This window comes from Pholcus phalangioides, unplaced genomic scaffold, assembly GCF_987345545.1.
Source record: "Pholcus phalangioides strain wild (caught in Gottingen) unplaced genomic scaffold, Ppha-v1.0 ptg000017l_1, whole genome shotgun sequence".
In the NCBI taxonomy this organism is placed as follows: Eukaryota; Metazoa; Arthropoda; class Arachnida; order Araneae; family Pholcidae; genus Pholcus; species Pholcus phalangioides.
Genome location: NW_028301610.1, coordinates 64,278,220 through 64,292,109, shown reverse-complemented (window position 1 = coordinate 64,292,109; position 13,890 = coordinate 64,278,220). Strand labels below are relative to the sequence as shown.

The window sequence follows — 13,890 nt, the reverse complement described above, 5'->3', positions numbered from 1 at the left end:
CAGTACTAATTGGTGCGAACTTTCTGCTCGTTTTTCTTCTTATTTTCACCTGTCTGATTCTGGTTGCTGATGATTAGTTTTCGCTGGTTTCAAGTCAGTAATTCTAAGAATACCAATCAGGGTTGATGAAAATCGCGATTTTTTAAAATTTGAATCAGATTTTTGCGATTTAAATTCCATATTTACTCATTTTTGATTCCAAGTTTAAAATGCTAACTTATAAGAGGTATTGAATAGTTTTCATAATAGTTCTCATTTTAACTAATAGACAATATTAAGCTCTAAAGATTTTGCTTTAACAAAATACTGAAAATCTCATTTAGCATATTCTTCGCTCCAGAGGTAAACACCTCATTTTTAACGGTTTTAAATGATTCTTTTTTCAAGTTAAGACCTGAGGTAACATGTGTACCCAACTTAAATTGTCCTAGTAAAGATATCGACCCAAATTAATCAAAAAAATTTTTTTTTCATTGTCAGTTTTGGCGCTCAGGTGTGAAAATGATACCAATGAGACATCTAAGCACAAACAATTCTGTGTTTAAAACAGTATTGAAATTTGTACCCGATAAAAAAAATCAAAAGTCATAATCGACATTCATTAATTTAAACAATTTAAATATTCTTGAGTAATATATTTATAAAATATTTTGCTGGGATACCATAAACTTTATTCTGAAAAGAACCACCTTGAATGATCAAAAGCGTTCATTATGAGCTATTAAAATTTTCTCTTTTGTAGCATAATCAAAAAAGGATAAACGGAAAAAATTAGTTGTGAAAAAAATAAGTTTTTAGAAGTCTAGTCTTCTAACCCCAAAGCAGAATGTGTTGCATTGTTCTGCAACGAACCCTCGGCTGACTGGAAATGTTCTGCGGTAAACATTCCCACAATAGCATTTTCTGCTGTTTTTCTTAAAATTACTCCAGATTTTTTGCAGCGACTTATGTCGCAGATTTCGGCATATTCTGCTTTCGGCCTTCTCATATCCTTCTGACTTACTCTAAAATGTTCTAATTTTCTGAGGGAAAACTGAATTCTACCAACGTTTCTCTTCGCCCCACAAAAAAAAAAAAAAAAAATACTTTCATAACATCTGTTCAAATATTAAATGCACGAATAATTAAAATATGGAACTTACTATCTACAGGGTGATCAGCGAATAAGCCCTTACTTCAAAATTAAATATCTCTACAACAAAGATCAATAGAATTATGCGGTAAACGGTACGTTTATTAGCAAAACTGTAAGAATGTTGTACAGAAATTTCGAAAATTTTGGTTTTTTTTTTAAATTTTTTAAAATTAAAAAAAAAACTGGAGATTTTGGGGTTCCGAAAATCCTCATTTGTGTGAAGAGAAACCACTGCATTCGCCCAAAGTTACTGCATGGGCTGCGGTATGCGCCATGTGTGCTGACAAATTGTTCCAAAATTGTAACGTAACGTTCGGTAGTAATCGTTTCTCGCACGAAGAAGGGGCCGATAATGCCTCTGGCGCATACCGCAGCCCATGCAGTAACTTTAGGCGAATGCAGTGGTTTCTCTTCACACAAATGAGGATTTTCGGAACCCCAAAGTTTTTTTTTTTTTAAATTTTAAAAAATTAAAAAAACGAAATTTTCGAAATTTCTGTACAACATTCTTACAGTTTTAACGTACCGTTTACCGCATAATTCTACTGATCTTTGTTGTAGAGATATTTAATTTTGAAATAAGGACTTATTCGCTGATCACCCTGTACTATTTACTTCCACAGAGAGCAACAGGCCTACAACGTTACAAATATTCAATCATTACACTTCACTCACAATTTGAAGTATAGATGGCAGCACTGAAATATCATACACAACACTAGCTACACGCTCAGACTGTTAGGTACACTCACTTTGTTCCAGACTCTGCCACGAAGCTGGGCTGGAAGAGATCTCGGCAACGGGATAAGTCCGGTGGCAGAGACCCTGGCGTTCATTCATTCATGTACTATTTACTTGTATTGCATCACAAGTATCCGATTCGAATCGGCAATTTTTTAAAAAACGTCATGTGATTTAAATCAAGCTGATTTGAGCCGAAATACCAACAGTAAAAAATTTTGCACCCCCCCAGAATGGCCAAAAAATCGCTTTATATTAAGCTGCACCCAATGTGCTTGCACAAATGTATTATGATCTAAGTTGTTTTTGTAGGGCTGGACTAGGGTCAACTGTATCCGTGCCGCAAAAAATGAAATTAATTAGCTGAATATCTCGCATACTTAATGACCATTTCTATCAATCGACATTTTCTTCTTTGAAGGTGATGGCATATGCCAGTATGATAATATTCAATGACGTTGACCCGAACTGTCAACGATCATAGGACACTTTGGTCCTATGATTCCTATGGAAATTGTTAGGGAGGAATCTGGTCCAACGAGAGAGAGGATCTTATAGAAACATCGATGCGAATTTGTCTGAAAATAAGTGCGAGATATTACCTTAGGCTGATGTACGAGCTGTAATCCGTGCCAAAGGTGGTCCAACAATATATTAAACCGGGCACTGTATATTGCCAACTGGATATTGCTGGGTTGATGTTTTCCATTTAGTTCATCTGTTATTTGTCGTGTTTGAAAATTCAAATATTTTATTATTATACAAGTACAACAATATGGGAAAAGAGAGAGAAAAAAATTCAAGAAAGATGACTAATTATGGTAAAATTTCGCTATACCAATTTGCTAAAAAATAAATAATGAATGGAAACAAAAATTAAAAATATATAATACTGAATTCATAGGAAATTAATATAATATTCGGAATAGTATAATGGAGGACGATATATTCCCAAAGAAGAATGTTTTGCATTGTTCTGCAACGATCCCTCGGCTGGCTGGAAAATGTTCTGCAGTAAAAATTCTCATACCACCGTGAAGGTTGCTGTCACGGTCCCGGGTTCGAACCCAAGGGAGGATATAGATAAGATATTTTCCCTAACGAACTTGAGGTGACCGCCGATAGGCAGCGCCTTCATTCCAACCCATTTCATTAATGGCAGTAAATTGCAATAGTAGTTGAAATTACATCCGGCGAGATTCTACCATAATTTACTTGAAGATTTGCTGATTACATTTCCGAATGGAGCATAATTACCTATCGGTATTCTCTACTAGCTAGTTCCTGTAAAGAACCTTTAAAATTCTTCTCCTTTATATTACATAACGAAGTATCTGGAAATTTATTATTTAGCTCTATTAGAAAACCAAGTCTGTACAAAAACTTCAGAATTTTGACGATAAATTTATAGAGGAATTTTTAATAGAAATTTAGGATTTCTTTTCTAAGGGTTTATACAATATGCAAAATAAATTATGTTTACAGAGCGTAAACGCCCTTATGACCTCGCATTTCTCTTTTCATGATCTTGTATTTCGTTCTCTTTCCACTTGCACAAAAGATCACGGCCTTCAATTGAATGTAAGCCATTCACTCACACACACACACTTTTCCACACGAGATCAGTGTAAATGGAACAGTTTTTATATTAAGATTTTTTTAATGTTCATATCATTTTTCACTCGAATAGATGCTTTCTTTGGTGCCCGCTTTGATTTATGCAACAGTATCTGTGACTGATGACCCTTGGAATAGTGAAAAGAGACTAAATATTAATTTATCGTTTGTGTATACGCTATGTGAAGTGTGTTGTGGCGCCGCAACGGCGCATTAATAATTGAAAAAAGAAGGATGGGGGAAGAGAAATTGCAAGTCTGAGCGAATCTTATAAAGTTTTACTGCGTAGCGCGTAACTGCTTTTGGCGTATTTTAGTTGTTTTTGTGACAGCCTTGAAGAATCAAAATGCAATCGGTCACACAATCGGGGAATATTTATATGAAGTACTTGCCGGGAATAAACAAGTCTGTGAAAGTGGAAACTTTGAAAAGACAGTCGATGTTTGAATATTATGTGTGTCTTATTGCGGTGGTAATGGACGAAAAAGGCGTATTTGCCTTTGCTTTCCTGCTGCTAGTAAAGCTACATCGAAACAGCGTGCGTTCTACGTGACGAAACGCTCATTTCTTCGTATTCTTTGTTTTCAATTTTTCGCGGTGGAACTTGAGGTAAAAGAAAACTTTCGCAACGAGTGCAATTCAAATCGGTGTCATTTCTGTTTTGTTTTGCATGAATACAGCCGTGAGTGGAATTACTCAATTTTTACTGTGAATTCTTAGTTTTCGGAAAACATTTTAGTGTATTAAATCGTTGCAACACGTTTTTAAAGTGAGACAAACATGTATATACAGTACAGCATTTAATATTTATTTTGTTCTGGTGAAAATATGTTGCATTATGGCCTCCATTGCAGACCATAATCAAATAAAATGATTGATTTTGTTTTGCTTTTTTGAATTTTTAAAATAATATCATAGAAATGTACCACCTCTTCTACATTAAAGATAATTCAGTCTTCAAGACGTTTTTTACTAAGCTAAAAAATTTTAATTGCTGCACAGAATGGTCCTAACTTCAGACCAAATGCTGCGTAGGTATGAGAAGGTGGTACTCGCTTCTCTCCTTCCCCAAAGATTATAATTTTCTGCGGGACCAACCTACGTTGATGCGATTTTCATCAATGACCTTTTGGTATCCATGAGACAAGCTACAAAAGTCTCAATCTACACACCCTGATTGGAAGTAGGACTATGTTTTATCAAAAACAACTTTTTTAAAACTAGAGATTCTGAGTCAGGTTAGATATCAGCCGTCCCTAACTTACATTTTTATAAATCGGGAGTTTGGGAGCGACATTTAACACGCGAGCCTTTGGGTGAGCATGTGTGCATTAATGTGCTTCATAATAACATTAAAATATTGAAACCCTGTATTTCACTTTATGTCCGGTCATTCGCTTGAAATTTCGTTGACGGAGAGGCACCTTCAATCAAAGCATTGCCATTTTTATCATTAAAGGCCAACAGAAAACGTTGGTTGATTCCATACTGAACCCCAGGACTAAGAGATTCTTTTGTTTCTACAACAGTGTATCTTCTCATACGTGTATTCTATAATTCCGGCCACTATTATAACAGTCATGCTCTTTTTCTTGTTATTGGATAAAAAACTTAATCCAATCTTTTGTAATAAGTCAATGAATTAAGCATTTGTGTTGAAGAGACTTTTTCGTTTTACGGTTAATGCAATTCATGAAGACGTTGTTTCCTAGGAGCTTGATTTGGTTATTTACTACAGCGATGGAATATGGAGCTTAAGTTGGTCGTCTTTGATATGTATATTATGTTTTAGAAGCATTCCGTTGTGGATAAGCTCAGAAGGTCGTGACCCAATTTATGCGTCAGCTGTTTTCGGACGTGATTCTATCGGTTGCTTGAAATTTCCGCTTAAGTATTTTTCTCTTTCCATTACGCAAATGGGTGGGAAATTAAGACATTCCAATTTTTTTTTTTTTTTTTGATATGAGGGCAAAGGAACAAGATGTGAAATGATTTGTGCCGAAGAGAATAACTATCGTAAGGGTTGGCATCTCTTCGCGTGATCTCTTTTGATAGCAAATAGGAAAAAAATTCAGGGCGAGAAGATTGAAATGATGAACACACGATTAGTCGAGTACTGATAACTAATGCCATTGGATATATTTGCTTTTGTATCAAGTAAATACTGTTATTGTTAGCTCAATGTGTTCATCGTATCAGTTGAAGTCAGTTATTCGCCCGATTCGAGTTTCCGTAAGTTGATATTCCTTTGTGAAGTCAATATCTTGCTTGAAATGATGGGCTGAAGCCGAATCATTCTTGGGTTAAAATGGGAGTTTGCACGACTATTGGAATTAGTATGCGGATGTGGTTTCAACGAAAAGCTATGTTTAATTTTGCTGTGTTGGGTTGGACATTGAGTAGTTTTTCGTTATCGTTATTGTACGTTTCGTCGTACAATATCTAGGGTAATTTTCTTCCTGGGTAGTACAGCTATGTAATCTTGGTATCCTTAATTGAAAGCTTCAAAATCAACGTGTGCAATCCCTTTGGGGGCGTATGTATTTTTCTTTTTTTCTATACTTTTTTATTTCAAATGCAGCAGGAAATAATCTTTAGAATATTTATTGCCTCGAAATCTTCTGTGCGGGATCTCTTGTTGAAGTATCTTCAATTTTTGGTTCGCGATGTATATATACTGTAAATATATATTTTTCTTATATTCGTTCCGCTTACGAGTTATTTTCAGTCTTTATGCAGCGAGGTTCACTCCATCCAGCAAAGTTCGTTGCCGCTGTTTTTGAAAACAAAAATAACAGCTGGTATAATAAAATAAGGATAATAAAGCTGTCTCTCCTTGGTATTGAGAGAGCACGATTGCTTATTCTTGCGCTGTTTCAGTATTTATTTTGTAAATTTAGATTTTATCGTATCGGTTACGATTTTTCAGCCGGGGCCTCATTTTTCGCTTTTTTAGGTTCGAATCCCAGTCAGGACATGAAACTCTGAAATCGGTAGACCTTGATTTTGTTTCTACCTATCGCTTCGAAAGAAAGGAAAAAAAAAACAGCTTTTTAGAAGCTTCGAGCTTTCGTACGATAAATGATTTGGCATACATCGAGAAATACATAGGATGCTAAGCTGTTACAATAAGAATTTTATTTATCACATCACCCACCGATAACTGAAACGTCGGTATCTAACCAATTAGTCAGCGGTCTTTTATATCGCTAAATGCCAACGCTTTATATTGATGAACGTGCATTTGATGTGTGGTTTCGTTAAGACCGTAGCAACCAGAGTATAAAAATAAAATGAAAGACCTTTCTATATATACATATATATATATATATATATATATATGAGTATATACACACTCACACCAGTGTTCAAATTGTTCTGCCGAAGAAATCTCATCCTCACAGCACAAGGAAACAAACAAGGTTGCGGCCGTCACGAGCGATGGTCACGCTGATTAGGATCGGCAGGTGCAGTGCTTTTTAATTCGTGACAGGAGGTCCCTTTTACTTTGAGAATGGAGCTCTGTTGCTTCAGTTTTTCTTTTCAAGAAGATATTCGACAAGAGTTGAACGTATGGGTGCTATGATAGAGATGAAGTTGAACTATCCAACAAGCAAGGTAGAAGGTTCTAGATTTCATGAAGTCTTGTACCGATTTTTCTCGAATCTTCTCTGCAATTAGACTTGAGGTTCATAGAAATTGATCTGGGAAAAGAATCCGAATTATAATTCATTACACTTTTTGGTTTTGGCGATTCGGGTGAGCAATTTTATAAATTCATGTATTTGGAAAATTTAAGGAGTCATTGAAATTTTTAAATTCTTTTTGTAAGTCCTAAAATTCAAAATTTTGTTGTCTTGTACTGTACATTTCTGTGTTTCAAAATGACTCGTCAATCTTAGGAAAAGTACCTTAAAGCTGATATTTTTGTATTGCAGTCAATAAGTACAGTGTAAAATATTGCTGACAGAGGCGAAACAGCGTTTGATACGTTTCGTGAATTTTTTTTATGGTGTTTATCCGAGAGTACGGGAATAATCTGTAGGTAGGTTTTTTTTGCGCTCAACGTATATAATATTTGAATAGCGTCCCTTTTCCCTGTTTTTGAGCACGTGAAACGCTAGTCCTTTATTTAATTTTTGTTTTTTTTCCTTGAAGAAAACGTTGATTTGTACAAGACATATATAAGTTCAGTTTTTCCCCCTCCCTTTGGTGGTAGCTTTGTTTCCTTCCGTGTTTGAAAGAATTTACTTGGCCTTGGATTCGACGCTGTTCAACCTCTAAAGCTACGCATTCTATTGTTTTTATTATTTTTATCATCGTACTCAATACCTCCCCCCTCCTCCGTCATACTTTTGCTGGGATCTATGATCACGTATTTAACGATCTTGGAATGGTAGACGAGGATGTTGTCCATGCGATGTGAAAGTGTGATTTTTTGTGTAAAAACACAGTGTGTAAAATTTCGTATCTTTATTGCTGCTTTTCCTAGATCGTGTTTCACTGTGGGAGTTCTCTCGATCATAAGTTTTTTAACGTAATGGAGGGACCCTTTGCTCCATGAGAGCCTTGAAATAGAAATGACATCTCACACACTCCCCCGATATATCGCCGTTTGAAAATTTACTACCTTTTTATTCCAAAGTTTGCCATCAATAGTACTTAATATAAATCAAGTGCGTCAAACTGCTGGAGCCAGATCCCGAGATGAGCCGGCACCCGAGTGCCGTGGTGGTAAGATGCTTGTCTACCGCCATGAAGGTTGCTGTCAGGGTCCCATGTTCAAACCCAAGGGAGGATATAGAAAAGATATTTTCCCTAACGAACTTGAGGCAACCACTTGATAGACAGCACCTTCATTTCCAACCCATCTATCTCATTAATGGCAGTAAATTGCAATATAACGATATGGCCAGAGTTGGTGTTTGGTGAAGTAGCCCCAGCACCCTACATGTAAAAGAGCTTAAGCTCCGCCTCATAGGCACCTGTCGCGTGGCAGTGAGCCGCGCCGCACAAGCAATTGCTCGCGAAGCTCCTGTACTTTTAGGCTGGGCCACTGTCTAGGCTGTGACTTTGTCTGGCTTTGGATGGATGCCAATTGGCCGGTGCCTGCACGGGGCCAGAGTGTGGTGGTGTATGGTGACGCGGGATGTGATAGGGGAACGGTGGCTGCCTCACTCGGGCGCCGCTGCCGTCCCGCTCTGGATATATGGGTCGGGGGCTTAGTACCCACCCTTTCGGGGGTAACAGGCAGTGAATCGCCCAAGCGATAGGCCTGGGTTTTTGTCGGTATTAGTAGATTCCGGGTTGGTCTGCGGAATTGTTTCCGCCATGGTCTTTTCGAAAATTAGCATCTTACAAGTACGTCGAATACGTAGATACACCTATAAGATGGTTTGCGGTGTTTTCGCATTTCAGTAACTATCGGTATGCATCAGTAAATTTACTTTTGTCGAACTAGAATTCTCTCAGCAACTCCCCACCCTTCGGATTAACGCGTGGGCCTTAGATTTTATAATAAGTATTTTCACCTCAAACTGGACTATAAAAAGTGCAATCTGAGGTAAAGAAATATGTAGAAGACGTGTGGCTATATATGATATAAGGAAGCGTTTTATTCCCGTCCTAAAGAAAAGCCATTTTATCTACTTTACTTTTTTCATTTTGTTTCTTTAACTTGAACACGACGCTATTGAGCTTTTTGGACAGCAACTTTTGGAAAGTCGTCTTCAGTTTGACCTCTTTTTATTCATTTTTTTCTTTCTGTAATCGTCGGTTCGATTTGAAATTCCATGAACGTAAGGACCAACAGCATCTTCGACTGCTGTTTAATCCCGTAACAACTCTACTTTTTCAGTCAGCTGTTGGAAAATAGAGCAGTAGTAGCTATATACCTCATCTCTTTATCCGCTTCGTGTATTGTGTCTTAATCGGTGACGGAGCAGTATTAACGAATTAACTCTGCTGTTTGAATTGAACTACGATTTTTGGATCAATTAAATAATTTTTTATGAAGAATTTTTCCCTACTTGTGGTACGTGCGCAAAGTCGGGTGTAATGAAATGTTGCCAATTTAAATTGCTTTTAAATTCCGAACAAAAAACTAAATTTAAAAAATTCCTAAAAGTTTATAGGGTCCAAAAGCACCGAGTTCAAAGTCCCATTTCTATTTAAAATGGTTTCTTGGTAATTTATGCATATATTCGAAAGTACGAAACAATTAATATGGTATATCTTTGAAAAGAGGAAAGTTCATGTATGTATGTTTCTTAAAATTCCACTGTTGAGTTCACGTACCCTCAGAAGTCAAAATCGTTTGCCACCGTTGAATCCTATGAGGAAGCATTTCAACAATCCTGTTGTTGAAAGATGAACGTTTATTCCGTTCTTTTGGACGAATTCTTTATCGTAACGTTTACAATTGGGGCAAATCAGTTTTTTTGGTTTAGCGGGACATTTATAAGACGTGTGTTTTGTGTATTCATTCCTTAACATATGCGTTTCGGATGGCATTAGTAAGCAATAGTGTCCCGAAATATCTGAGTTTTTTCATTTGAAGCTGAATTTCCGATTTCACATTCCTCCTATCCAACAATTAACACAAACATACCCCCCCCCCCTCCCTCTTTAGTAGCTCAGTATCTGGTCGTGATTCTCAGAAGGAAGTTTTTCCCTCATACACAAAATATGTAAGGATTTTGTAAGTGAGTTGTGCTTGAAGAATTTTTGACGGACAGTGGCTTATATATCACAGACGCGGAAGTTGCCTCATCAAGCTCTTGTTGGTGATAGAAAGAGAGGAGAACGGAGGAAATGTTGTTAAAGGAAGTCACTACCCCCTGCTGAAGCTTGGAGCCAGACTGTTTTTCTTAGCACAAATTATCCTCCACTTGGGTAAGAAGAGTGGTATAGGCATCTGGTAAGGGTAAAGAGTTTGATAGGATGAAGTAGAGAAGAAGTACCTCGTGGGAAGAGGATCTTGTTCCTTTTTGCTTGCCCTTTTCTATCATTTTTTTCCAAGAGAATTTTGTTTTCTTACTCACAAGCTCAATCAATAATTGGAAATACACTGGCTACATTATTCGGCATTTAAAAATGTGTTAGCTTTTGAGTGCCGTCTCGAGTCGTGATAGTTCTAATAAGCGAATCCGTTATTTCAACCTTTAAGTGCATGACTTTGCATATGGGGGAACGGATAACAAAGAGTTTTTAGTGATTTTTCTGCTTCGGCTAACAAATACAGATTCAGCTAACGAACATTTTCGATGATATGAATGCATGCACTAACATAAAATAGCCGCGTCGTGAACTGAATTTCTGCACCAATCATCAGAATTACCGTCACTAGGGCGTGATTTACTTATGTCCACCTCCGAATATTTTTTCAGCTGTACCTACACTTCTCTTTCTGAAACTCTTTGAAGCATTTAATATAAAATGAAAGATTCAATCAAAATAGAAAATGCATTGCAAAAAAAGGTAGACTGTTTTCAGAGCATGCGTTCTTTCAGTGCAAGACTCTTAGGATCAAGCTGAACAGTGGGAGATTATATTTTTCATCTGCATGTATCAGACACAGAAATGAGCTGACCAAGTCACAAATGGATGGGAACACACATGAATTCAATTGGGTTGTGTCAGTACGTGCTTTATAGTAGACTAAAGCTGGTGTTGGTTGTGTACATACTGAAAAATAAAAAGATCTTCAGCATCTCTCATTTTTCTGTATATTCTCATTTATACAATTTTGATGCTGTTCATTTTAGCCTTTAATCAGTTTTTGTCTTTTTTTATAGCATTCTTTGGTGTTTTAAAAATCTTATCTTTAAATTTTGGGCAGAAGCTGGAACGAATCAATTGATTTTCAATAGAAACATATTGGAAATCACGTTTCGGCTAACGAACGTGATTCCAGAACGAATTATCTTCGTTAGTCGAGGTATCACTGTAAACTTAAAAAGAATTACAATATCGTTAAATTTGATTGTCGGCTATAAAAATCTTTCAATTTCCAGTTTTTTTAATATTTATTTAAATAATAAGTTTCGTAATTAAAATTGGATTATCATTTGAAATTGCCAATAATTTTATTTTCAATTAAAACTGCCAATTGATAATTGTAATAGATTTTAAGAAAATTTATATTTTCTCTCTCTCTCGGCCGCCGAATATTGGGTATTCGGCTAAATCACTATTCGTCCCATCCCTAATGTACATGCTTAGATACATTTAGTGAGCTGTTTCCATCGTTAGAGGTATCATACTGAAATTTCAAGGTTGTTTTAGCCATATAAGATCAATAAAGATGATTTTCGATGTTTTTTACTGCCTCGTCTTTGAGATCAAATGCCGTAGTGTGTTTCAGAGTCATCTCTACTGATGTCCTTGACCAGTCACGTCATAACGTTGATGTTTGTCATCTGGGCGTACATACCATTCCACTCTTCTTAAATGCTGTTTACCTTTCGCTAGCGGTGCATAAACCAGCCTACTGTCATCTTCATGGGTGACGTAGCTGGAGTTTGCTTAAGGATTTTGTTTTTTTCAAGTATGTGCTTAAACTTGGACCTAGTTTTAACCCTGTTATAGTCACAGCTGTCAATGATGGTATATCACAAACTGCAATGGTTTTAGTAGTCTGATAATTACTTCTGGTATGTGTTGCGTCGTAATTTTTTCATTTTCTGCAAGAAAAAATTCATGATTTTTAAACTTATGCTTTCGTTTTCAAGCCCTTCATAAAAATGAAAACACTGGATTTCACAAAATTCTGACCACAATACCCGTAGCGTATTCGTAGCACTAGATCATTTTGTTCGCACCACGGCCATTTTCTGCACACGAGGGCTAATTAGACCAGGACCTACAATTTATTGTCGATTCCTAACGGCAGGCTTGTTTTTTTATACTCATACAAATACAACGTCACAACAGGCAAATTGCCCAACGAGGTGGCTGACTTAAGAACATCATGGATCCCCGAGCCCCTACCTACTACTGCTACACCACACATGACCCCCCCCCCCCGCGGAACCCCCCAACGAATCGGTACATGCGGGAATGTGCGTGTACGTGTAGTGCAACCTGACGTAAAGTTTGTTTCTGTGTAATGCTTGTTATGTGTAGTGCTGTCATCTGCCCCCAGTTTTACTAACTATGAGTGAAGTGTTATGGTTGAATGATTTACCGTTGTAGGACTGTTGCTCTCTGTGGCGAGACTTTTTAACGGGGAGATCGGCTCGCATTTGCGCCTTGAAGTTGGGAACCACAGAAAACCAACTTCAGCCGACCATCGAGAGGTTGGTGTGCTAACCCCTCGATGGGAACTCCCTGCGGTGCAATTTTTTCTGGGATCCTGTCGCCGTTTCTGTTGCACCCCTGTGTCAGGAAAGTTTTCTGACCAGGACGAACTGGGTATCGAACTCGCGACACCTCTAAACATCCTTTGGTACTTTAGGCGAGTATCTTATCGACCTGGGCTACCGCGACAATAGACTAGATACATATAAAGTCGTCTAGGCAGTGTTTCTTAAACTTTGAAACATCGTGCCGGGAATTTTTTCTGTTTTAAGTGGGAGACTGAATAGCAAAGGCGGAGATAGACTGGGAAGTCTGGTGGGGAGGCACGATGATGATGTCAATTAATATATGCATATATACATTAGATCAGTCGACTCCACCTTTGACGTTGGGGGGGGGGGCGCCCCTCCGTATCTCTGCCTATGCTCAATAGTTCAAAGCTTCTGACCGGGGCTCAGTTGACCCTAAACTCTCTAAGCCTATGTCAATTGACCCTTTCAAAAAGTTAAGGCTAGGTATTTTAATGCGTGTGGCAACAAACTACGTATCCGAAACACAAAAAAATCCTTTAAATATAAAATTGGGAATTAAATGGGGAAAATGAAACGGCAAATATTTCACGTGAGCCTCTGGTGGCCCGGTGAGACCTATATTGAAGTTGAACCCTTACGATATTGAGAAAGGCTGTTCTAGTGCAAGTGGTTCTCAATCTGGGGCCATATGGCCACCCGTGGTCCTGGAATATTCTAGGGGGGGAATGGGTGAAAATTAGATGGAAGGAGAGACACGACAAGTGTTGAAGATGGCTCAGAGAGCTGTGAAGAAATAAATCTTTCAGGTGAAATATGGTGGAAAAAAATGGTGACACTTTCAGAATCCAGAAGAGCTGTAGGCCTACATAAACCCAGGGCCATCTTAACCCTTGGCCGATGTGGGCTTCATATCCATAGGGTAAGGGGGGGAGGCTACACAACGAGAGTTGGTACTGTGATTTTCAGATGAAGTATGTAAGTTGTTACTTCCAGCTAAGTGTGGGGCTCCAAAACATCACTTTTCTTGGGGACCTATGATTAGACGGCCATGCATAAACTCCTAAG

At 37.6% G+C, this 13,890-nt stretch overlaps 1 protein-coding gene across 5 annotated transcripts in view; it reads left to right on the top strand.

Annotated features, from left to right (window-relative positions):
* Positions 1–13,890, top strand: part of LOC149074634 (tripartite motif-containing protein 2-like) — a 78,614-nt gene that overhangs the window by 18,920 nt on the left and 45,804 nt on the right. For 2 of the 5 annotated variants that reach the window (XM_089247028.1, XM_089247029.1), the window contains exon 1: positions 5,560–5,725. The exons of 2 other annotated variants lie outside the window; for them this stretch is intronic. The gene's annotated coding sequence lies outside the window, so the exon portion shown is untranslated. Of the gene's footprint in view, positions 1–5,559; positions 5,726–7,053; positions 7,253–13,890 lie in introns of those variants that run through there. One more of the 5 variants, XM_089247027.1, reaches the window with a different exon arrangement.